Consider the following 868-nt stretch of genomic DNA (forward strand, 5'->3'; position numbering starts at 1 on the left):
TACGTAGCTCCATGTCTTTGCTGATATATGATTTATATCTTCCTAGATTTTTCCTGAACCCCAATGCTCCTACATCACCACCATCTTATTATTATTATAATTAATATAAAAAAATATAAATAGATAATAAAAATATTAAACAATGTGAACAATGGATATATCAAACAATGTGAACAATAGATATATCAAATATTTATTTTACTAGATATACAAATATTTATTCTAATATTAAAATTTAAGTAAATAATTTAAAAATATAATGTATTTTAATTTAATTGATAATTGTTCGTATTATTCAAAAAAGTTATGAATTACCTAGCATAACCCATTAATATAACATCTCTCGTCAAAATTATTTAATTATTTGATTTCTTTTTCCCATTATTGCTTACCGTTCTGTGTTTTTTTTTCTGACAAGCTTCATAGGTATTAAGCTATATCCAGTACCATGAGATGATGGTGAGAACTTCTTAAACCACAACCATTTATTCAGCCTCAACCAGAACACACACTATAACACAACATCTCATAAATTTTGTCACCTTATAATTAACTTAGCTTTCACTAGCTAGTACACATAAATAATATACAAGAGTTCTTCTTTCTTCTTTTTTTTTTAATTTTCTTTTAATGCTATTTTAATTTTGTTTGGTTATTATTATATTCTAGATGAGAAACAAGATATAATGGAGTGGTACCAGCATATCCTTGAGGTGAAAGCGAAATATCATCATATGACTGTTTGAATATACTGTTCCAACACAGTAGCCAGTGGCGACTAGCATCTTTATACATTAATTAATTTGAGTTGTGATAGCTAGTAGTTTAATTAATATGGTAGCTAAACTAATTAACAAATACTTAAATA

This window comes from Arachis duranensis, chromosome 5, assembly GCF_000817695.3.
Source record: "Arachis duranensis cultivar V14167 chromosome 5, aradu.V14167.gnm2.J7QH, whole genome shotgun sequence".
In the NCBI taxonomy this organism is placed as follows: Eukaryota; Viridiplantae; Streptophyta; class Magnoliopsida; order Fabales; family Fabaceae; genus Arachis; species Arachis duranensis.